This window comes from Protopterus annectens, chromosome 12.part0, assembly GCF_019279795.1.
Source record: "Protopterus annectens isolate FY-2018-M chromosome 12.part0, PAN1.0, whole genome shotgun sequence".
In the NCBI taxonomy this organism is placed as follows: Eukaryota; Metazoa; Chordata; order Ceratodontiformes; family Protopteridae; genus Protopterus; species Protopterus annectens.
In genome coordinates, this window is record NC_056746.1 from 496,191,827 (window position 1) to 496,216,645 (window position 24,819).

The 24,819-nt window shown below is 43.7% G+C and overlaps 1 pseudogene; it reads right to left on the reverse strand.

The window, feature by feature from the left end:
• LOC122816178 overlaps positions 1-24,819 on the reverse strand; it is a 243,282-nt pseudogene that overhangs the window by 113,661 nt on the left and 104,802 nt on the right.

Here is a 24,819-nt window from a genome sequence, read left to right on the forward strand (position 1 = left end):
ATGGTGCATTTCTCCACAGGATTCCACTATTCACCATAATTCCCAGTCCACCTTGTTTATAAAAAGACCACTTGTGAAAGCATGATGATAACTTATCATTGTAAAAGTTATCTTAAGATGCCCCTCACATTACTTACATTTAGCATATTTAAAATCTCAACCAAATGCTCCATCCAATGCAGTTGATAAAAATCATTCACAAAAAAAAAATAGTAAGCCCCTTGTTTTGTGCCAGGTCAGGGTTCAAGTAACAGCCTTGCTTTGTGTTTTGAACATATAAATCCATCAAAGAATGGAGACCACATAAAATATGCCCCTAATCGCCTTACATAAAAACAGTCAAGTGCTGACATACTCTGAATCCGTACGTAGCAACTTGCTACTCCTCCTTAGAAAGTGGATAGAACAACATGTTTTGCATTAGTATGCATTTTCTAAAAGATATGAAGTCTAAAGCTGAAATGTCTGCCAATATTTTCTGACTTCGGTCCTCAATGATTTGTCAGAGACAAAAATTTTATGAGAAACAAACTGAAAATATGAGGCAAAAATCTGGATAATTGCCCCTGTCTTGCAGGCACCCTTGATTCTGCCTCTTCACTGGATATATCATTAAAATTGCTGGTGGTCAGCATTTATCTTTCCCCTTCCTGTCTCAGTTAAAGCTAAACAGACATAACTGCATAGTCCTTAATGGAGCAACAAATACTGAATAAATTAAACTATCTAAATTCACTTGTTAGCAGTTTTCTGGACATTTTTACATAAAACTAGCTAGCTCAAACAATAATACTCATTCCTGATGTCTTCAACAGTGACATAACAACCATCAACTCAGTAAGTTGCAAACATGCTATAGAAAACTGTATGCATGCCAGTTGACCTGCTGTGACTAAATCTGTCTGTCCACTAGGCTCAATGCCCAGACTGCTAATTACATTATGTTACCTCTTGATATTTTTGTGTCAGGATTCTGATCCAGCTTAAACCAGACAATGTTTTAATGTTTTTACTGCATAGCCAAAAGCATTTAGAACACATTATGTATTTCTAAATTGTTGCTTAATTTAAAATGCACCCAGTCATATAGACACAAATCAATTACTGGAAACTGTTTCAGCATATGATCTTCTGTGTTTTACATCTTTAATCCTAAGTAGTGCACAAGCCTGTTCAGAATATTTTCTTAAAACACAATTTATAACTTTTTCTAGAATTATTTTGCATAAATAAGTGAGCAACTTCTTAAAAGACAGAGTCATGTCTCCCAGTCTTGTAAATGAGTTTTAAACATACTCTTCTTTAACTGACCACACCAGTATTCAATTTTTTTTATCCAAACTACGCTTTTTGTCTGTCAAGCAACCATATAGAAAAACATATACACAAAAAAACATTTTCTTAATTAACTGCATTGTCAAATTATTATTGTTTTACAGTTTACAAATTTCTAAGCCATTGAACTGCCTAGATGTTTAATTTCAGAGTGTGAAAGCAGTGCAATATTATCTATTTTAATTTAAATTAAAAACTAAGCCATTTCCTCCTGATACTCAGAAACTGAAGGTGACTCAGTGTTGCCTCGTATCTGTACTCAGAATTGTGTTGTCCTACCTGCAACACATGGTTTCGTCTACACTGACCTTCCTTATTTGTAGTCTAAAATGTGTTACGTTGCTTTAGCTGATTTTTACTTGCTGTTTCCCTAATTCATGAGATGAATGCTTGTGCGACTTTCCCACAAAATTCCCTCAGCAGTATATATCCAGAGAAACACGATCTCAACATACGTAGAGCGGAAACAAAATCCCCCAGCAACATATATCAGCATCTCCTTACCTGCAAGAAAGTCAGGGAAAAAGATTAAGAGCAGGAGGCAATTCGTACTTTCCGTTTGAATGGGCCAGGCAACGGAAGTTTTAAAATTTTACGATTTCAGTTTGCGACACAAGCAAACACTGGTCCTCCTTAAAGACTTCAGAGTTTTTGTTTTTTTTGTTTTTTTCCAATTGTTGCTTAAAGGGCATTCTTAAAGAGGAATGCCCTTAAAAAAAAAACAAAACTTTTTTTTTTAATTACAAGAAAATTAATGTCCTGGTCAGCCGATTAAAGGGGGGTGCAAGTGCACCCCCTTGCACCTGCCTGCGGCCACCCTTGCGTAGCACCCCATTATTTTGCCTCAAAATACGTAAAAAAATGAGTATGGTTGAGAGGTATGCCCTGGGTCCTAGTGCCTGTTTGCTACCCCTCCATTACAAAAACTGTACTGAAGTGCGTACAGTCAGTACGCTTCCCGACGTCCCTGGTATGAGATGTTGCCCAGGTAGCTGCTGCGCAAATGTCTTCCATAGAGGCTCTAGAATGAAAGGCCACCAAAGTGGACACTGATCTTGTGGAGTGAACCTTGACTTTAGTTAGTAGAAGTATTTTGTTTTGTTGATAGACAAAGGTAATACAATCTCTTAACCATTTTGATAAAGTGACTTTGGAAACTGACTTGCCCAATCTTAGGCCTGAAAATGATATGAATAGCTGGTCTGATTTCCTGAATGATTTTGTTCTGTTTAAGTAAAAACATATTTGTCTATGTACATCTAGCAAATGTAAAAGGTATTCACCTTTGTTAGAAAAGTTTGGGAAGAAAATTGGCAAATCAATGGACTGGTTGAGATTTGAATCTGAAATAACCTTGGGTAGAAAGGAGGTATTAGTCGGAAGTGATACTCTCTCTTTGTGGAAAATGATGTATGGGCGATTTGCACACAAAGCTTGCAACTCTGATAGTCCCCTGGCTGAGGTGACAGCTACCAAGAATAAGGTCTTCCAGGATAATAACTTTATGTTGCATGTGGCTGAAGGCTCAAATGGTTGACTAGTTAATGCTTGAAAGACTATTGTCAAGTTCCAAGGTTCAAAGGTATTTTTAAGAGGTGGTCTTAAATGCATGACTCCCTTTAGGAAGGTTTTGCAGAGATGGTGGGACATTAATGAGAAATCGTTAGAACTATTATGAAAATTGGAGATAGCTGCTAAGTGAACTGTGATGGTAGAGGTTGAGGCTCCTGATTGAAGTAAAATTGACAAGTATTCTAAGACCTTATGGATCTGGGTTGAAAAGGGGTCTAGTCCATGTTCTTTAGCCCAGATCACAAACCTGTTCCATTTACTATGATAAAGTTTCCTGGTGGATGGTTTATGAGAGGCCAGAAGTATCCTTCACACTGGGGAAGATGGGTTATTCTTCCTGGCAATCAGAGGAAGTGAAGAAACCAAGCGGTCAGTTTGAGACTTGGTAGGTCGGGACGGACCAGCTCCTGTGGATGAGACAAGAGTCCTGGGGTTGGATCCAGAGTCCACTGGCGGTGAACCAGGTGAGGCCACAGAAAGGGGAACCAGACTTGGCAGGACCAATAGGGTACAATGAGGATTACTTTGCTTCTCAACTGTTGTGCTTTCTTTAAGAAGTGCAGAATGAGGGGAAGAGACGGAAAGGCATAAAGTAGACCCGAGAACCAATCGTGTATCAGAGCATCTCTCAGTGACTCCCCTGAGGGGAGATCAGGGCGAAGTAGCTGCTGCATTTGTGGTTTGAGGGAGAGGCAAAGAGATAGTAGCAAGGCTGACCCCTAACAACGAAATACTTGTGTCGCTACTATGGGATTTAGAGACTACTCATGAGGCATCAGAATGTTTCTACTCAACTTGTCTGCAATCACTTTGGAGTTCCCGGGAATGTGCATTACTAAGAGAAAGAAGTTAGAATCTATTGCCCATTGCCACACTCTCAGGGCTTCCTGACATAATGGGGAGGATCTGTTTCCTCCTTGCTTGTTGATGTACCAGACTACTGACATATTGTCCGATTGGATAGCAACTGTCCCCAACGGGAGGGCCGCTTGGAATTCTGATGCTTTACTAGGCTAAGAAAGTTAAAATACTGCCCTCAGATCTAGGACATTGACATGCAAATTGGCCTCTAAGGGGGACCAAGTGCCTTGAATGGTTCTTCCCTGAAAATGCCCTACCCCCACCCTATGAAGGAGGTGTCCATGGTCACTATGGCTTTGGGTTGAGGGGGTGAAAAAGGACGACACCATAACTCGTCTTCTGACTTCATCTACCGATTGAGATCTTGTTTGCATCGGTTTCTTATGCAGATTGGGTAAGACACTGGGTGTGTCATTATAGACCACTGAGATGCTAGGAGCCACTGAAGCAGCCACACATGGGATCTCGCTAGTGGGACCAGAGTGATGCTTGCCGCCATGGAACTCAAAAGTTGTAAGACCAATCGAGCTGGAACTAGGTTTTGAGAGAGTATCACTTGGAGTTGAGATCTCAACCTTAGTAACCTGTGATGAGGTAGAGCGACTAGGCAGGATTTTGTGTCAATCGTCGCACCAATGAACTTTAAGAATTGAACAGGTACCAGCTTTGACTTTTCCTTGTTTATTGAGATTCCTAGTATGTCTGCCAGTTTTAGAGTATAGGGTATGGTTTGAAGCAGTAGACTCTTTGTTGGAGCGGTAAGGAGCTAATCGTCTAGATATGGAAACATACAGAATCCTTGCAGTCTCAAGTGAGTTGTTACTACTGCCAAGCATTTGATGAACACCTTGGGGGCTGTGGAGAGACCAAAGGGCAGTACTCAAAATTGGTAGTGATTGGCTCCCAGCCAGAAGCAGAGATATCTTCTGGATTGTTTGTCCATTTTTATGTGGTAGTACGCATCCTGAAGATCTATGGGGCACATCCAATCATCTTTTTCCAGAAATAGAAGGACAGACTGAACCTTGACCTTCTGGAATTTTGTTTGTCTGATGAACTTGTTTAGGATGCTGAGGTCCAAAATTGGCCTCCAGTCCCCTGTCTTTTTTGGCACTAAAAAGAACCTTGAGTAGAATCCAGATCCTATTTAGTCTGGTGGGACTGTTTGGATGACTCTTTGTTTTCCAGCAGCTTTAGAACCTCTTGTGCTGCTGCATCCCTCTGACTGGATGGAACATTGGGGATTCACCTTAGTGGCTTGGGGAAGGGGATATGATAACCTGTGATCATTACTGTCTGCACCCAGGAATTTGATGTTACTGAATGCCAGGCCAAGTGGTGCAGGGGAAAACGTCCCCTGACTGCTTCCAGAGGTAAGCAATCAGCTGTTCTTCAGGAGCGCTAATAGGGCTGCCCAGAGAAGGAATCCCTGGAGCCCTGGTTTTGCGGGCCCCATCTGCCACAGAAAGGGCATCTCCCAGATGAGTTCCCCCTCTGCCCCGGTGGGAGGGCTCACCACATGTGTCACTGAAAGGCCCTTGGGATTTCTTGAACCAGATCTTCCCACCTCTCTGATTCCTGGTATAGGATCATTGAGGGGTGGAAAATCATACGCCCATGGCAGACAGGGTCTTTCCAGCCTCCTCACACCTGGCTAAAGTGTCTTTAACTTTTGGGACAAAAAAAGAGGTCTCATCAAAAGAACCATTGGTGAATGTAGACCTGAAGGGGTCAGTAAAGTCACACAAGCACATCCAGGCATGACGTCTCATGACAACGCCTGAACCGGCTGCTCTGGCTGCCCCCTCGGTTGTATGGGTGATCAACTGCATTGAGGAGTTCGAAATAGACTTTACGGTGGCAAGCCAAGAGGCAACCTTGTCATGTACCTCATCAAGCAGTACCCCTGCCAAGGTTCCTGAAAGGTCTGTAATCAGGTCCCTCTGAAGACAGGTAAAATGTGCCAGATAGTTCAGCTACTGTATGGCGAAGGTTGCTGAAGCGCAAGTCCACTTCCCTAGTCTGTCTATCATCCAGAACTCTCTGTTCGGAGAATGGACAGTCAAACTTTCTTCAGCAAGTTCTTTAGGAACAAGATGTTAAGAAGGGATAAAGAAAGGGGAGAAAAAAGGGAGGAATAGCAATGATGGCAAGAATATTTTTCTAGGAAAAAAATCACAACTACTTAGCTGAGAGCTGGCTTGATATGTGTTGAGTACTACGTGGCAAACGAGATCTGGGGAGATGAGGAGAGGGACACTATGGGTAAAACTTAGCTCAAGAGTTTTTGGCTGGCGCGAGCTAGTTATATCGGCCTAGTCGGTTCCGAGGACTGAACCGAGACCCATCGGTAAGGAACGAATAAAGATTAACAACATCAAATGCAATATTTGTTTACTATTAGAACACATATTAAGAGACTACACTATTTTATAAAATGTATGGAAAATAGAACCAAAATAAAATACAATAAAGAATACAAAGCTTATCTGTCAAAGACTGTTAAAACTGCAGAAGTTTAGCCCATATGTAGCCAGCAACCAATTTGATTTTGTGCAGTCCAACCAACTGATATGATTACCTACTAATGCTGCTTTAGACAAGGGGGGTCTACAATGCTCAGCCTTTGTAAATTACAATGAGACAGACCAACACACACTAACTCAGAGTTGCACAAGTAAAGAAACTGCCCAGTTCTGATGCTTTACTAGGCTAAGAAAGTTTATATGTTGTATATCACTGCTGAAATGATGGCAGCATTAAATGTCTTGGATTTCATTTGAAAGTCTTGTTTCTGAATTAATCAAACATTCTCCTCAATTTCCTTCATTAAAATGACATTTGGAAACAAACAACCCCCACTCTCAGCTCAGATGTTCCTTACTGGTACAAAACAGACAATGTAACATAGAAGCATGATCCTCCAAGAAGAAAAGCAACATACTAATTTGCTTTGCCATGGCAAGTCCTTGTGGATAAGTGATTGGAGAAAGTTTCTTTTCTCTCAGTTTTTCAATGGCCTCTTTTTGATCCCTCAAGTCAAGTTTGGTGCCCACAAGAATGATAGGTGTGCTGGGACAATGGTGGCGCACCTCTGGATACCACTGAAAAAAAAAAACATCAGGAATAGATTAAAGTCAGGATATCTGTATTTGATCTCCTTTGCACTTATTTTATCAAGATATGTTTTTCTCTTACTCAATTACTTATTAACTACATTTTCTTAACTGACTTAGACCAACTTGACTGGGTCAATTTACAGTGACTACAGAGGAAGAAATGCTGAAAGCTTAAATGACAGTAAGCATTGCATAGTTAAAAGATAAACACACAATCAGGACAATGTAACATACTTAATAATAGCAATAGAGTACATAACCAGTATCAGTGACTGCACATACTTGTGGAATAAGAAGTTATGTAACTACCATAACGTTCCATGTTAGTTGTCTTCTTCTCGCCTTCTTTCTTGCTGGATGGGTTCGGAGCCGATCCTCGGCTCCGACTCGGCCTTTTACTAAAGCTCGAGAGCTATTTACTGGCTCGAGGCCTCCCCATATCCCACAATGCTAGGCGCTAGATACCCAGATCTCGTTTGGCAGAGCTAACACCATAGAACAAAATTTTAAGGACACCCGTCCAAACTACAAGGTTTACCTACAGTACTAAAACAGAGGAGGACGTAACCCAGATAAGACTCAGCCAGAGGAAGAAGGCCTCAAAAAGGGACTCTTCTCAGTCTGTCCAGGCTAGGGGGATGGAGGGTGGGACGCAAGAAAGAAGGCGAGAAGAAGACAACTAACATGGAACGTTATGGTAGGTACATAACTTCTTAATGTTAAGTTGTCTATCTCGCCTTCATTCTTGCTGGATAGGACAGCGTCCCTAGCACCTTAGTCCTGGGTGGCTCATCGGAACAGACTCTTGAGCACAGTGGAACCAAAATCAGCTCAACTCCTAGAGGCCATATCCAACTTATAATGTGAAATGAAAGTATGAGGAGCGGCCCATGTGGCTGCAGCACAAATAGATTCCACTGGTAGTCTTGCTTGAAAAGCTACCAAAGTAGCTAACGCTCTGGTGGAATGAGATTTTGGTTTTGTAGGGAGTTCTTTATGTCTCAGTTGATAAATCAAAGTAATAATAGAGGCCAACCACCTGGATAAGATTGCTTTAGAAACTGGCAGGCCCTGTTTGCCCTCAGCATAGGACAGGAAGAGCTGGTCTGATTTTCTTCTCTGTTTAGTCCTATCCAAATAAAAACGTAATTGCCTATGAACGTCCAATTGGTATAACTTTTGTTCAGCTTTGTTTGAATAGTTAGGAAAAAAGACAGGTAAATCAACAGCCTGATTCAGGTTTGTCTCGGAAGGTATCTTGAGCAGAAAAGAAGGATTAGTCCTGAGTGAAACTCTATCCTTGTGAAACACAAGATGAGGAGGATGAATACAGAGGGCTTGAAATTCCTAAACTCTCCTAGCTGAGGTGATGGCTACTAAAAAGCGAGTCTTCCAGGAGAGTAATTTTAAAGAACAGGAGGCCGCAGGTTCAAAAGGAGGGAGAATCAAGGAAGCTAATATCAGGTTTAAATCACACGGAGGTGGGGGATCTCTGACCGGGGGCCTAAGTAAAATAGTCCCTTTAAGAAAGGCCTTGCAAAGTTTGTGGGACATGATGCTGGTTTCTGACAGGCCAGTGTGGAAATTTGCGATAGCAGCCAATTGGACCCTAATGGTGGCAGACGAGGAACCAGCTCGAAAAAGTTCTGCTAAAAAATCTAGAACGTGATGGACAGGGGCTGTAAAGGGGTCTATATTTCTAGCCTCTGCCCAAAAAGAGAAATGTTTCCACTTACTAGCATAAGTCCTCCTTGTAATAGATTTGTGCAAAGAAAGGTTGATTTCACGCAACGGCTGAGAAATACGTGGAAGCCTGGCTAAGGTTGGAAGTGGAGCAACCAAGCTGTGAGGTTGAGAGACTGAAGGGATTGGTGCAGCCCGCCCGACTGATGGACCTAGAGGTCTGGCACTGGGTCCAGATTCCAAGGCTGCTCCAGCAGGTGACGATGCAGGAATGGGAACCAAATTTGTCAAGGCCAGTAAGGGGCAATGAGGATCATCCTGGATCCCAATGCGGTCGCCTTCTGAATTAGTTTGGGAATTAGGGGAAAAGGTGGGAAAGCATACAGAAGACCCCGGGGCCAATCGTGAACTAGAGCATCTCTGGGGGAGTGGCCGGGGAGGGGGAAATGGTGAAGAAATCGTCACATTTGCTGTTGAGAGGAGTTGTGAAAAGGTTGCAGCAAGGTTGATCCCATCTGTGGAAAATTGTGTCCGCTACTGACTGATTGAGAGACCACTCATGAGGCATGAGAATAGCTCTGCTTAGCCTGTCCGCTATGACGTTGGACTTCCCGGGGATGTGCGTTGCTATCAGAAACCATTGAGAGGAGATCGCCCACTGCCAGAGTCTGAGTGCTTCTCGACATAAGGGATAGGACTTGGTTCCGCCCTGCTTGTTGATGTACCACACTACAGACATATTGTCTGTTTGAATTGCAATAGTCCCGGTGGGTAGAGAGTCCTGAAGAGCTTGCAACACTAAAAGCACCGCTCTCATCTCCAAGTTGTTTATGTGCAGGTGGTACTCTAGAGGTTGCCACTTGCCCTGGACAGTCCTGCCCTGAAAATACCCCCCCCCACACACACACCCGATCAGGGAGGCATCCGTGGTCACCGTGGCAACAGGAGGAGGAAGAACAAACGGTCTGCCCTGAAGTACTAGAGGGGAGACCATCCACCAAGCCAGGTGGTCTTTGCATGATTGAGTGATTATTATGTTGTGAGACATCGGAAGTTGTTGAAAAGACCATTGGGTAAAAAGCATCCACTGAAGAATCTGCATGAGACCCAAAGTTTTCAGTACAAATCTGGCCTGAATCCTCTTGCACTGTAGTAAGACCTGCACATGTCGACGAATGTCTGATACTCTTTCTAAAGGAAGTTTTGCAGACAGCTCTTTTGTATTTAATCTTGCGCCTATAAAGGTTATAGATTGACAAGGCGACAATGCAGACTTTTCGAAATTTATTGAGATACCTAGCTCAGAGCAAGTTTGGATGGTATAATCCCTGGCTCACAGTAGCTGATGCCTGGTGGATGCAGTAAGGAGTCAGTCATCTAGATATGGAAACACCTGGAATCCTCGCCGTCTCAGGTGAGCCGTAACCACTGCCATGCATTTGGTGAACACCCTGGGGGCTGTGGTGAGACCAAAGGGCAGGGCTCTGAATTGATAGTGACTGGCTCCCAGCCGGAAGCGGAGAAACCTTCTGGAGCATCTGTCCATTTTGATATGGTAGTACGCATCCTGAAGGTCTATGGAGCACATCCAATTGTCCTGACCCAAAAAGGGTAGAATGGACTGAAGCGTGACCATCTGGAACTTCGTTCTTTGAACAGGTTTGTTTAACCTGCTGAGATCCAAAATGGGTCTCCAGTCCCCTGTCTTTTTTGGTACCAAAAAAGAACTTGGAGTAAATCCCGGATCCTTGCTGGTCTGTTGGGACTGCCTGGATGGCCCTTTTTTTTTTAGCAGTTTTGAAATTTCTAGCACTGCTTGTTCCCTTAGACCGGGTGGAACATCTGGAAGGGACTTGGTTGTTTGTACAGGGGTGTGGACAAAGGGGATTTTGTAACCCTCGGATATGATGGACCGTACCCATTTGTCTTGTGTGAGGAGTTGCCAGGCTTCTGGGTACAGTGACAATCTTCCCCTGACTGCCTCCGAAGGTGGACAGTCGGGCAGCCCCTCAGAGGTGCTGAAAGGGTTTGTCAGAGAAAGACTCTCTGCTACCCTGATTTTGCAGAACCCCTCTGCCCCTCGAGCGGCATCTATTATTGTTCCCTCCTCTGCCCCTGGAGGGAAACTCACCACGTGTGTCAGGCACGACTCCCTGGGGTTTCTGAAACCACATTTTTCCACTCTTCTGACCTATAGGGTATGGTCTAGAGGGAGTAGAAAAACGGACTCCCACAGCAGAGAGAGTCTTGCCTTCCTGCTCACACCTGGTAAGGGTATCCTTCACCTGTGGTCCAAACAGAGCCGAACCATCAAAGGGGGTATTGGTGAAGGATGCCTTAAAGGGGTCAGCAAAGTTACATAACCACATCTAGGCATGTCTTCTCAAAGCCACGCCTGTACCTGCGGCCCTACTCGCCCCATCAGCTGCATAAGAAATGAGCCGCATGGAGGAGCTGATGATAGAGTTAAGAGTTGCCAGCTGGGAGTTAATCTTATCCTGAGTCCCCACAGCTGATGGATCCTGAAGGGTATCACCCAGTTCCTTGAGAAGATCATTTTGAAGGCGGGTGAAATGGCACAGATAATTCAGCGACCGCATGGAAAGGGTCGCTGAAGAAAACATCCACTTCCCGTACCTGTCCATTGTCCTAGACTCTTTATTAGGTGGATGGACAGGCAGCGAAGGGTCAGCCAACTCCTTCTTAGTGGCTGCTGCCACCACCATGGCATCAACAGGGACACCTTTTGTCAGAAATTGTTTGTCGGGTGGGGCTGTAATGAACTTAGTGGGCCTGCGGGGAGTTGGTTCCACTGTGTCCGGGGCTGACCACGCCCTTCGAGCCACCACTTTCATGAGCGGGTCGAAGGGTGGAGACACCCAGGAGATGGAAGGGCGAGAACCAAACACATCCAGGTACACTGACTCGTCCTCAGAAGGGTTAAGGGCAGTCCATTTCCCCCTCTGCTTAAGGATCTCTAGGATGTCTGAAAAAGAGACATCCTCAGAGGGGGTTCTTGGGGACCCTTCCGAATCCTCCAAGTTGGTATCAGACGTGACTGACTTGGGGGAGTCAACATGTTTCCTCTTACATTTTCTCTTTCAAGGGGGCTCCTCTGAATGATCAGGGGAGGCCTCGGAAGAGGAAGATATGCCCAATGGGGCGGCCTGGAGCGTCTGTTCTCCACGCTTGGGGTCAGGAGGGTGGACAGAGACCAATGCAGGCACCATGGGGGGAGGAGCCAAAGGGGCCAATCGAGGAGCCAACTCAGGAGTCAGCATGCTCCTCATGACCTTGAAGGCACCCCTGTCAGGCAGAGCAGAGGGTCCTCGCTCCGAAGAGACACGAACCCCTCCCGGCACCATGAGGGACGGCCCCAAAGCCGATGTGAGGGCCGAGCTCACCTGTGCCGAAGCCCTGAGAGGGAGAATGGGGTCAGACAAGGGTCCGATGCCACTCGCCCCCTCGGAGCCAACGAGGGAGCCCCGGCACCCAGATCCCTCCAAGGAAGGAACCAATGAAGAGATTGGTGCCGACGAAGGAGCTGAAAGGTGTTGTATTGCCCTGACATTTCCAAGATTCAAGCCTCAATCAGCTCCGGCTCCGAACACAAAAGGGGAGTCGGAGGAGGAACTGCTGAAGACACTGGGACAGCCACAGTCTGTTGAGAAGGGCTGGTTAACATCTTGGCCAGGGCCTGCGATTTAAGTAGTCTAGTGACCACCCTCTCCAAGTCATGGTCGGATAACCTGGAAGACCGAGAGGAGTGGGACCTATGGCTTCATTCCGACTGAAGCAACGGTGACCTCGGAGCCGAGCAAACCGATTCTAGGGAAGGAGACCTAGAACGTTTTCGGCCCAATGACGGTTCCAACAGTAAAGTCAGAGCTGATTGAGGTCTAGAGGTGTTGGCTCCAGCCGGAGCCGAAGAGGAGGCAGATGCTCTGCCCGGCGACGGCTCCAAACTGGGAGCCGATGGCTTGGCGGGCTTTGAGGATTTCTCCGACTGAGGCTTTGCCGGGGATCCCTCTGGCTTGAGTAGGCCTCTCAAGATAAGCTTGTTCCTACACTCCTGCAGGACTCTTGGGCTGAAGGCATGACAGACTGAGCAGGAGTCCTGCAGGTGTAGGGAACCCAAGCAATAAACGCAAGGAGTGTGACCGTCTGCCAGAGACATCTTCTGACAGCACGAATCACACTTCTTGAAGCCTGAAACTTTGGTATTCTTGGACATACTGGCCCGGGGATACCAAAGAGAGAAAAATTACACTAGCGCTTAAACAAGACACACAGACACGCTCACATGCCCGCACTAGATAAGCTAACAATAATAAGCAGAAAAAAACTATCACTATCACCCACACTTAATAATAACAACAACCTCAATAAAAATATACAAAAAAACTAGAAGGCTAAACACTAATATAGAAGAAACAAAGGGGGTGGTAGAAACTCTCTAACAGAAAACGCGTTTCCTAAGTGGGACAAACTAGGGGATACACAGTATAACTATACTACAAAGTAAAGACAATCTATCTCTAAGAAAAATACAGTTAAATATTAGCTGAAAAAGGAAAAAAAGGATTAATACGACCTGAGCCAGTAAAAACGCAAACTCGTAGGTGAAGCGGCAAACGAGATCTGGGTATCTAGCGCCAAGCATTGTGGGATATGGGGTGGCCTCGAGCCAGTAAATAGCTCTCGGGCTTTAGTAGAAGGCCGAGTCGGAGCCGAGGATCGGCTCCGAACCCATCCAGGAAGAATGAAGGTGAGATAGACAACTTAACATACAAAGTTAAGAAAAGCCTGTAACTGGAAACCCCAGGCCCAGATGCAGTACCGAACTTTTGGCTGAAAGTATTAACATCTTTGCACGAGGATTTAGCCATGAGTAAGAACTATTTATATGCGCACCCCAAACAGACACCACACTGGTTAACAACAGGATAAACAATGCTCTTACTTAAGAGTGAATCTGCAAGCTACCCTAAAAATTATAGCCCACTAACTTATCTTCCAACGACGTATAAACTATACATGGGATTTGACGCCGACAGAGTTTATAGTCATTTAGAAGAAAACTCAATAGTGGCAGTAGAACAAAAGGGCAATAAAAGAAAGTCATATGGAACAAAGGATCATTTGTTGTTAAATACAGCTATAGTGGAGAACCGTAAAAAGAGGAAGAATCTAAGTATGGCATGGATTTACTACAAAAAAGCATTTGATTGTATCCCACATTCGTGGATAAAAGAGCGCTTAAAAATGTATAAGATACACCCTACACAGATTGACTACATTACAGTAACCATGAAACAATGGCAGACCACTTTGCATTTAAGCCACGATAAAGGACAGTTTATTACCCCAGGGATAAGAATTCAAAGGGGGATATTCCAGGGTGGCTCTCTGTCACTGTTGCTAAGCTGCCTTGCTATTAATCCATTAAGCTGTTTACTTAACAGCTTAGGTCATGGCTACAATTTGGCTCCTAGAAAACAACAAGTCTAATGACTTCTCATCTTCTCTTTGTCGATGATTTACAACTGCATAGCTCAGCAGATGAGGAACTGAAAGCACAGCTGGAGGTTGTCAAAACTTTTTCCAGATGATACTGGAATGCCAATTGGTCTTGATAAATGTGCAAAAACAACCTTTAAAAAAAGAAAACTACAGCACCAGGAAAACATCAGTTTAGGACAAGAATGTGATATAAAAGAACTTGAGCAAGAGGGAGTGTATAAATACTTGTGAAATGATAAAGGATCAGCAGTAAAATACGAACAAATGTGAATAAAACTCAGTAAGGAATGCTTTAGAAGACTTAAATTAATCCTGAGAACAGCACTGACATCTAGGAACAAGATCCAAGCTATAAATCAATTTGTTCTTCCTGTCCTAACTTAGAGTGATTGACTGGCCCCAAAAAGTGTTGCATAGACTGGATATTAAAACAAGAAGGATGCTTCATGCTCACCAAATGATAAAAATCAGTGTATGCCAAGATTATATATTCCCCATTCTGAAGGAGGGCTGGGCCTCCTTGAAACTGATTACATGTACAGATCTGCAGTCGTGGGACTCCACACATATCTACTGACCTCACAAGATACAAATGTAGTGAAAGTTTTGAAACATGAGGAGAATAAATCTAAGATGACATCTCTAATTAATCTGGCAGAACCATATCAACATCAAGCAGGAATGGAAATCAAACCAGAAGTGGATAAAAACTAGGCAGCAACTGACTGTGCCAAAAAACAAATGAAAGAATATAAGGTGAAGGACCAGATGAGAAGGCAAGAAATGTGGAAAAAACATAAATACAGTTGCAAGTATAGAAAACTTCAAGAGCCTCGTGTTGATCAAGAATGAATGCAGGAATGGTTAAAAAGAAGCAAATTTAAACCAATAAATGAAAGGTTAATATTGGCAGCCCAAGATAGTGGGCTACGTACATGCTGATGTACAAAGCCCATTGAACATGTGGGAGAAACAGACAAATATAGGTTTTGTAAAACCGAACTGGAAACAGTCGCACACCTTGTTGCTGGTTGTAACACACTAATGGCAGAAGGACTGTATATTGAGAGGCATAATAATGTGGCAAGACTGTTGCACTGGGGATTCTGCAAACATTATGGTATCGAAGTGGCTGAAAAACAATGGAAACATTAGCCACAAAGCATCACAGAATATGATGAAGTTTATATCACATATGATCACCCATTGCCAACAGTTAAAAAGATAGATGCTAGAAAATCGTATATAGTGGTCCAAGAAAAGAAGACAAAAGTAGCATAGATCATTGAAATTGTCATACCTAGTGACTACAGTGTCTTGCGTACAGAGAGACACAAAGTCAAAAAATACCAGGATCGGCAGGCAGAAATGAGAGCCATGTGGAAGAAAGATACCCAGACAATTCCAATAGTAGTAGGAACAATGGGTCTTATAAATTTACAATCCTATTTGGATATGTTACCAATCCATGTAACCCCATATGAATTGCAGAAGGAGTCATTACTGGACACATTGCGGGTTCTGTGAAGAACACTACTGGCTGACGTCAAAGATTGAAACAATAATAATTTCATTAACTTTAATCATACTTTGACTTTGGAATTGGGTCCATTCCCATCATGGTATTAGAAACCCAAAAGACTTGGATAAATTAAAAAACACAGACAGACATGCTCTAACACATGAAGACAGACACAGAAACACACACACACACACACACACACACACACACACACACACACACACACACACACAGACCCCCAGGCATTCTCATATATACTCACACAGTGACAACCAAATACACCCCCCCAAACACATACATGTTCACTTCCCAATCCTTCTTAGTGTGACCACTAATACATTTACAAATGCACTGCCACACATTTCCATAAAAGCACCCACATCCACCAACAAGCCACCCACATTTGCTCACACACATGATAACACTTCCTAATACACCCCACAAACATTCGCTATGAATGTCCCTCAGTGAGGTGTCAAACACTTCCTAATACACCCCACAAACATTCGCTATGAATGTCCCTCAGTGAGGTGAATCAACTTGGAATGGTACACAAACCTGTCATAATGTAAGTGCACTGTAACTGCAGTTCAGTCTGTGGACTACTCCTAAAACTTTGTAGTTATTAACTAAAAAGTTATGTACAAGGGGTAGACACAACAGGGTGATACTTATACTTGAAGTGCCTACTGGCCCTCAACTTGGGGACTGGACCCTACTCAATTTGGTTTTGTCAAGGGCAGGTGAAGCCTGTTCACCCCCCCCCCTTAGCAACACCTAGTAGACAAAAAAATTTCTCCAAGGCCAAATACAACCTCTTATGTGACGACATAAATAGCTTCATAGCCCCTCCCCCACTGATGGAACAGACACCTATGCTGAATTATACACCAATGGTTTATACAAGCACCTGTGCAATTGTATTGACTCTGCCATACCTGATAGAACCAAAGCAAGATCGTCAAGGAAAAACAAACCTGGCTGGTGGACAACTGCCATTAATAGGCTATTCAATAGGAGAAAGAAATTGCTGTCTAAGATTAGGAAGGAGCAGTCTCAAAACCGGAAACACTCCCTTCCTCCCTTCTCAACTTAGGCAAGCAAATAAGACCCCTAGTGAAGTCCTCCAAAGCTAACTACAAACCCAAATTAGCTTCCCTAACTAAGGATAATGACAAGGCATTCTTTAGTTACATGCGTAACCTCAAACGTAAGGCCCAGATTTGCAATGAACTCGTAGTTAATGGTACTACATATATAGAACCTGTAGGTATAGCAAACTTGCTGTCTGACAGGTTCAGTGAAAGTGTCACTCCCCTGTCCTCACCACATATACCCCAATGCATCCCTAATACCCGTCCCTCACCTACACCTAGTATCTCCGAGGAGGAGGTCTTAAAATGCCCTCTACAAGGCCAAAACACAGCCTCTATGGGACCAGATGACATCCCAGGCTGTGTTCTACACGGGTTAAAACAGGAATTAGCATCAACATTGAGCACGCTTTTCAATCACAGGTTAAGCACTGGCTTTGTCCCAGTGGAATGGAAAGCAGCTACCATCATCCCTTTGCACAAAGGGGGTGCATCCATGGACCCCAGGAACTATAGACCCATTAGCCTGACCAGCCTTATCTGCAAGGCCATGGAACAAATCATCCTGGAGCTTATTAACAAAGATATAGGAAATCTGCAAATGCTCAACCCCACTCAGTTTGGCTTTGTAAAGGGGAGATCATGCCTGTTAAACTTGGTGGACTTGTTTGAGACAGTCACCAAAGCTCTAGACAAGGCAAATCTGTGTATTCAGCCTACTAGACTTAGCCAAGGCCTTTGACACAATCCCCCACTCAGGGATCATTGATAAAATCACCCAGCTGGGTATCAACCCATATACTGTCAGGTGGGTTGCAAACTGGCTCACTAATAGAACTCATACAGTCAAAATAAGGGACTCCACCTCCTCCAGCAGACCCATAACCATTGATGTTTCACAGGGATCAGTTCTGGGACCCCTACTGTTCGCAATCTACTTCTCTGAAGTACAGGCTAAAACTAAAGGACTGTGGCTCAAAGTTTGCTGGTATCTGCAAACTGAGAGTGATCACTGAAACCCCTAGCAATGTCACATCCTGCAAGAAGGTCTTCCGCAGACTAATGACTGGTGCCAAAGTCAAAGTCTTAAACTTAATGCAAGAAAATGCATTATCATCCCCTTCAGCAAAAGTGATGCTCCTACAAACTACCACATCAAGAACAATACCCTAAGCACACAATCAATGGTGAGAGATGTAGGAATACAGGTTTACAATGGTTTACTATCAAAATTCCAATGGGCAAAAAAAAAAAAAAAGTTTGTGTCAGCCTACAACACTGAACATGGAACACTGACTAGGTCAGTATATTGAACAGCATGCTGATTATTCAGATTTGGCATTATTCGACATACTGTTTCCCCCCACACCTTCCAAAACAGTTAAGGAAGTTCTAGTTATCAGTACGCAACACTGAACTACACATTTTTGCAAGGAGTAAGCACTCCTGCACCCCCCGTGGGGGCAGCGCCCCCCACACCCCCTGAAAATTATATATTCCAACTTTGAGATTGCACTACAGTAGGGAAAAGGATACATTTCCCAATCTGCACGGTACTGCAATCTCTAATTATACGATCAACCACATATGTGTGAATGCACAGTGCATTCACTGAACTGGGACTCACACACTTAAGGTATGGCAACACAGGCTTCAGCCAACCATAATTCAACATCCCATAGTCACCGAACCTTCAGTCATAATTTTAATGGTAAACCAATGACAGAAAACTTAACTTTGATCACCATGTCTCCACAGTGGTAAAACTGTCTTTCGGCTTTTCCTGGTTAGGGGTCGCCACAGTGGAACTCCAGACCACTAATGATTGGCAGTGAATTTTTACCCAACCTTCAAAGAAGGCACACCCATACACGCTTGCACCTACCTGCATGTCTTTAAATTCACTGGACCATGGGGAGGACATGCAGACTCCGCACAAAAGGCACTTCAGCCGAGAATCAAACCGAAGAGCCTCTTGCTGTGAGGTGACAATGCTAACCACTACACTACAGCGGCCTTAAAAAGTCTTTCAGCTTTTCCTGGTTAGAGGTCGGCACAGCGGAATTCTGGTCCCCTAATGATTGGCAGTGAATTTTTACGGTGTCAAGTTGCCAGCCTGGCATCCAACCTTGAAAGAAGGCACACCCACACACACTCGCATCTACCTGCATGTCTTTCAATTCACTTGATCACAGGGAGGAGATGCAGACTCCACACAGAAGGCGCTCCAGCCAAGAATCAAAACAGAGAACCTCTTGCTGTGAGGCAACAATGCTAACTGCTGCACCACCGCGGCCTCCATGTCTCCACAGTGGTAAGAAGGGCATTTTATATTGCTCATCTGATAAGTAACGGCATTGCCTCCAGAAAAAAAGAGGTTATAATCCCCTTGTACTCTTCCCCCATCAGGCCAATAATAGAGTACAAAGCTTCCTTTGGTATGTTCCTTTCCAAACACCTGCAGCAATTGGAGAAACCACAAAGGCTCCTTACAAAAAAAATTCAGGGTCTTCAAGATCTGTCTTATGCGGACTGACTGAAATCATTGCTGCTTTACTTTGCGTCATACAGACTGCTGAGAGGCAACCTGTGCTTTGCCTATAGAGCAATCTCTGATCCAGCTTTAATGGAAATGCTGCACATTCGCAAGTCAAATGGTACAAAGGTCACTCACTCAAAGGACCATAACCTGGTATGTGACATCAACAAAACTTGTTGGAGAGACAGATTTGTCTCAAAGAAGTTTCCCCACCTTTGGGAATAAGTTCCTGTTCATGTTAAACAAAGCCCCTAATTGGCCTTATTTAAGCATAATTTGGACGATTGGATGGGTAACTGGAAATTCACCCCAGGAGTTCCACATGTGTCCTTCTTGGACAGGGTCAATGGGTGCTGATTTTAGTGTCTGCTTAAACCAAACACCCTTGGGAACACAGGTTGAAGCTGGCTAGGCTAGTAAGGGCCCTGAGGCCTTAGCCTAGTATCCTCCTATGATCCTATGACTGCATCTTTACTACTATAGGTCTTGGCTTCCATTTCATGCCCAAATTTGGAGCATACACATATTATGTACAGGTTCATAGGTTCATACTAGGCTATCTGCCCTAGGGCATTTACAAGCCTAGCCAGAGTGTGTTTAGCTTTCGCCACCCCTTGGAATGAGTTTACTGTGCCCTTTTTAAGGTTAGTTTATTGTGCCTCTGTCTAGCAGTGACACAGAAGTGACCCCCGGGGTGAAACTACAATCTCCCATCCACTCGTCAAGATTCCTCTTGAAGAGAGTCAGTGAGGGGCTCTGCCTAACATGGACTGGGATTTTATTCCAGAGTGAAGGGAGCCTCTGGGTTATGAATCTGTCCCTCCAGCATGTCCTATTTATTTCTGTGCTGAGGTTCAATTCTCTTGATCGCGTAGCTCTAAGGGATTTGGATTTTCTGAGGTGGAGCATTAATTCCGGGTTGGACATGGCTTTGTACATCAAGCATAGATCGCCTCTGAGTAGGTGGTATGCAACTGAGTAGAGCTGGAGTTTCTTTAGCCGAGCAGCATATGGCATTTGTTTGAGTCCCTTGATCCTCTCTGTGAGGTGCTTTTGGGGTCTTTCTAGTTGCTGCAGGTGTCGGGTAAGGTACATCCCAAATGGGGCATTGTACTCAATTATGGGCCTGATGAGGGAAGAGTACAGGGGCACAATGACCTCCCTTGATCTAGATGTGAATCCTTTCATGATAAGATGGGCTATATAGAAGGTCTTTCTAACCACTTTGGCAATGTGATTGTCAAAGTAGAGATTACTATCAACTTGGGTCTCTAGGTCCCTAATTATTTCTTCTGTACTTAATGGATTACCACCTATGTGGTAATTTGTGGGTACTTTGTTTTTCCCAAAGGGTATGACTATACACTTTTTGGCAAGGCCATGGCTCTGGCACCAGTTATCCGTTTCTATGAGTCCCTTTTGGAGGATGCTTGTGTCAGCTGGAGAGTCAATTATGGTGCCCAGTTTGCAGTCATCTGCAAACTTGGTCAGCCACAGTCCTCCCGTGTTAGCCTGTACCTCAGAAAAATATATACCGAATAAGAGAGGTCCCAGGACTGAGCCCTGTGGGACGCCACTTGTGACTGGTTTAGAGTCTGAAATGGCTCCAGCAACTCTGACCATGTGGGTTCTGTCCTTGAGCCAGTTTGCAACCCATCTTATGACATAGGGGTTTATATTTAAGCTGGAGAGCTTGCCTATGATGATGGAGTGGGGTATTGTGTTGAAGGCTTTTGCGAAGTCCAGGTAGGCTGTGTGAACTACCTTACCCTCATCAATGGCCTTGGTGACTGTTTCAAAGAAGTCAACCAGGTTCAAGAGGCAGGATCTGCCCTTAACAAAGCCGAATTGGGTAGGATCCAGTGTCTATAGGTCCCCAATGTCTTTGTTTATGAGTTCCATAATGATCCTTTCCATAGCTTTGCAGACCAGGCTAGTCAGGCTTATGGGGCAGTAGTTTCCAGGGTCTGTAGAAGCACCTCCTTTGTGGAGTGGGACCACTGTTGCTGTACGCCATTCTTTGGGTACATATCCTGTAGTAAGGCTGAGATTGAACAGCAGCTTTATGTGTGGGTTCAGCTCTTCTTGGAGTTCATGTAGCACGCAGCCCGGAACACCGTCTGGTCCCACTGATGCTGTGTTTTTTGCTTTGGAGAGGGTGGCTCTCACCTGGGAATCTGGGATGTCAGGGAGGCAACTCTGTGCTGGGATAGATATTTGTCCTTTTGGGGGGGGGGGTGGGGGAGTTTGCACTGAACCTGTCTGCCAGGATGTTGGCAATGTCTGTGGGTTCAGTGTATTTTTTGTCATTATGGACTAACTCTGAGCATATCTGGGAGTTGCCACCCAGGTTTCTAACATAACTAAAGAAGGCCTTATGATTATCTTTAGTGTCTTGTGCAATTTTTCTCTCAAAGTTGGCCTTGGATGATTTTATGAGGGAACGTAGTTTTTTGCTAGTACTGATCAAAGATGCCTTCCCTTTTAGGGATTTTGCTCTATCATGTAGTAGCTTCCTCCTTCTGTTGTATAGCTTATTTATGGCTGGGGTCCACCAGACAGGACGCCTGCCTTTGGGGAAATGGGTCTTGGTTTTATTTGGGATTGCATGATCCATGCATTCCTGAAGGTGTCCATAGAATGCGTTTATAAAGGATTCAGCAGATTGGGTTGTACTTTCCACTTTGGATTTAAGAAGTGTGAAGTCAGCTTTTGAGAAGTTCTTCACTGTGGTCTTCTGTGCTGGGGGTGGGGGCGGGATGTGAATTTCCAGTGAGATTAATTTATGGTCTGATCTTACCAAAGAGGGGTATACTTCTGGTATGGAACATTGTGTCCCCATGTTTGTGACGATCAGGTCTAGTATGTTTTCCCCTCTTGTGGGAGTGGTGACTAGTTGTTCCATAGCATTTGAGTTTATGAATTCTAGGAACCTTTGGCTAGGGTGTTGGGACTTGAGTAATGCTCCCAGTCTATGTTTGGATAGTTGAAGTCCCCTAATATGATGGTGTTTGGAGAGACCTTCATATTCTCCAGTGTCTTCAGGACGGCCGAGTGGGGTTCCTGAGTTTGAGAGGGTGGTCCGTAGCATGCTACAAACTGGACGGCAGTTTTGCCCACTGTTAGTTGCACATGGATGGTCTCCGATGCTTCGTGCAATGCCACTAACCTGGAGGTGTGGGTATCCTTGATAAATATGGATACTCCCCCTCCTTTTGTGGTTCGGTCCAAGTTTTGGGGCCGAAAAGCATGATATGAGGTATAACCTGGTAGTGCTGGGGTGCTCTCGGGAGCCTTAAACCAGGTTTCTGTCACTGCACAGACATCAATGTTCTCCATACTGAGGAGAGCTTTGAGAGCGTGCATCTTGAGGTTAAGACTTCTGGCGATGAGCAGCATTACACTCAGTTTCTTTCTACTTGTGTTGTCTAAGGAGGTGGGTTTGTCTTTTGAGCCTTGCCTAAAATAGGCACTATGGGGGTGGCAAGAGCCTTTGCCAATATCCGAAAGTCCAGGGGTGACAGGTGCAAGCCGTCCCTTGTGAAGCAGCGTGGCTTGTCGAGCATGTCATCCCAAGCAGACAGACACTGAATCCCCTTTGAATGACACCAATACGTAAGCCCTTTAATTAACCAGTCCAGTTGCTTACTTACACCTTAATAAAATCAATTCAGTATATTCCTTCCAATTTTTCTGTTATTGCACAAAATTATATGTTCTTTCCATGCTCTGTCTTCTAGCTCTATTTTTAAAACTGTTCTTTTTGAAAAGCCTCATGTTGAGTTTTTCTTTCCTTAATTTCAACCTCTGACTTCTGCAGTTTTATCAGCTCATGTCAAAAGCTACTCACAGCTTTTAATCTTTCCAGCCTTTTGTCATTTGTCTTAACATATTCCTTCACTTTCCTACTTATTTTAAACATTTCTAAGTGCATTTGATTTATTTTTCTAAATTACACAAAGCCATCTCCTGCATGAAAGCTGAAATCTGAACTGCTTTTTTTTCCTGAAATGCTGCAAGACTCTTCCACCAGAGGTTTTTCCTTTCCTTTTCTGATTAATTTTCTCTTACTCCCCCCAGATATTTTCATTGCAGATATCCAAGCAGTATAGTGACTAGCCAGTAAGTGAATTTTACCCAAACTGTTGGCTTCTAATGGCCCCTTTAGATCTGTTTTCCTTTTCACACTGGGAGAGCCTTAATCAAACTATTCTTCAGAGTGAAGCCATCTTGGAATCCCTCAAATAAGGTAGCCTTGATTACAGGAAGCAGCTAATTAACAGCTTATAGTTTTAAAAGATGTATACTGGTAAACCTTCTAAGCTTCCTTTTGCAAGATAGTAAGAATGACACTTCTGGAAAAGCAGGAGCTTTATGAGTTTTTCAGGAAATTGGACATTGTGGCACAACTACTAAATCTGGCAAAAGATAAATGTTTTCCAGCTGAGATGATTTTGTAGTTTCTTATTTTATAATTATAAAGGAGAAGAAAAGTTTTTTTTTTTCTGTTCACAGCAGATAATGCTTATGCTTAGGACATGACAGATAACTAGATAATGTATTGTGATTTAACTATTTAGTTATGGATATCAAAAATGAATTTCACTTCCTGATATTTTGGATGATAGGATGGCAAGCTTAAATTAATTAAAGGACAACAACAGGATATTAAAGCAGATTGCTCAACCTGCTGTCTCTTTTAGTCCCTGTTCATTGATACAGCCTTGAAAAATCACCCATGCAGCTTTAAAAACTAATCCACTTTACTGTTTTCCCTGTTAGGCTTCCCACCTTTCCGTAGTGTTTTACTTTCACTTTGAAAACCAAGCTGAAAAACATCTGCCAGAGCTCTTGCTCTAGCTACCGGGACGTTTCCTTCCCCAAAGTGATGTAATCCTCGCCTGATTTGCATGCTGTATAGAAGAGCCAGTGGACCTCCCACATTGTGATGTCAAAGTTGCCTTTCCCAGCCCACTCTTAACCTAGCAAAAATGTCAAACTATAATCTCAATTTTCTGAAGAGCCCTACTGATATGTGACAAAGTAAGCACAGCTGTAAAAACTAAGAGCATAAATTTGCAATGACCATGCGTAGACATTAATTGCATGTTTTTACATAAGAAGCATATGTCTGTCACAATTAATCTACAACACTACATCAGATTACAAGTAGTATGCAATGGCGTAATTTTCTTAAATTAGCACTTAAAAAAGCATGTGGGTGCTGTCATGCAAGTCTGTGAAATATTTTGTGTTTATAGTGCATTTGTTAGCCATTTAACCAAACAGGAAGGAAAAATAAGTGGGAGTTTGATGCTTTGCAAAACAGTGATTATTCCCAGTGCTATGGAGCTTGGTTCTAAATTTGACAGGAGGAGTGCAACAAAAAAAGTCTCCCACTATAAGGAAGTGCATTTGTTAGCCATTTAACTAAACAGGAAGGAAAAATAAGTGGGAGTTTGATGGTTTGCAAAACAGTGATTATTCCCAGTGCTATGGAGCTTGGTTCTAAATTTGACAGGAGGAGTGCAACAAAAAAAGTCTCCCACTATAAGGAAGGAAAGGCTGACA